This window comes from Solanum pennellii, chromosome 1, assembly GCF_001406875.1.
Source record: "Solanum pennellii chromosome 1, SPENNV200".
Lineage (NCBI taxonomy): Eukaryota > Viridiplantae > Streptophyta > Magnoliopsida > Solanales > Solanaceae > Solanum > Solanum pennellii.
In genome coordinates, this window is record NC_028637.1 from 79,078,688 (window position 1) to 79,079,425 (window position 738).

The following is a 738-nucleotide window of genomic DNA, read 5'->3' on the forward strand; positions in this document are numbered from 1 at the left end:
GACTCTTCAACTGGCCGATTCTTCCACTGAACCTTGATAGATGCAATCTCCTTTGATCTCAACTTGCGGACCTCTCTATCTAGAATAGCAACAGGCTCCTCCTCATAAGACAAATTCTCATCAAGAAGAACTGAATCCCAACGAATATGCAGATCGAAAGGTTAGGGACTTGGATTTTATGGAGGTTGAACAAGTCTTGCTGAAGGTTTCACCCATGAAAGGGGTGATGCGGTTTGGTAAGCGAAGTAAGCTTAGTCCGAGGTATATTGGTCCATTTGAAGTTCTGAAGCGCGTGGGGGAGGTTGCTTATGAATTGGCATTGCCTCCAGGACTCTCAGGAGTGCACCCGGTATTTCATGTGTATATGCTGAAAAAATACCATGGGGATGGAAACTACATTATTCGTTGGGATTCAGTTCTTCTTGATGAGAATTTGTCTTATGAGGAGGAGCCTGTTGCTATTTTAGATAGAGAGGTCCGCAAGTTGAGATCAAAGGAGATTGCATCTATCAAGGTTCAGTGGAAGAATCGGCCAGTTGAAGAGTCCACTTGGGAGAATGAGGCTGATATGCAAGAAAGATATCCACATCTTTTTACAGATTCAGGTACTCTTTCTCGCCCTTGCTTTTCTTCCTGTGATTGTAACAACCTGTTTAGTCGGTCCGAGCGGTAGAATTATTTTTGCTAAAAACTGACCAGGTCGACGGACCACGCGACGGACCGTCATGGTCACGACGG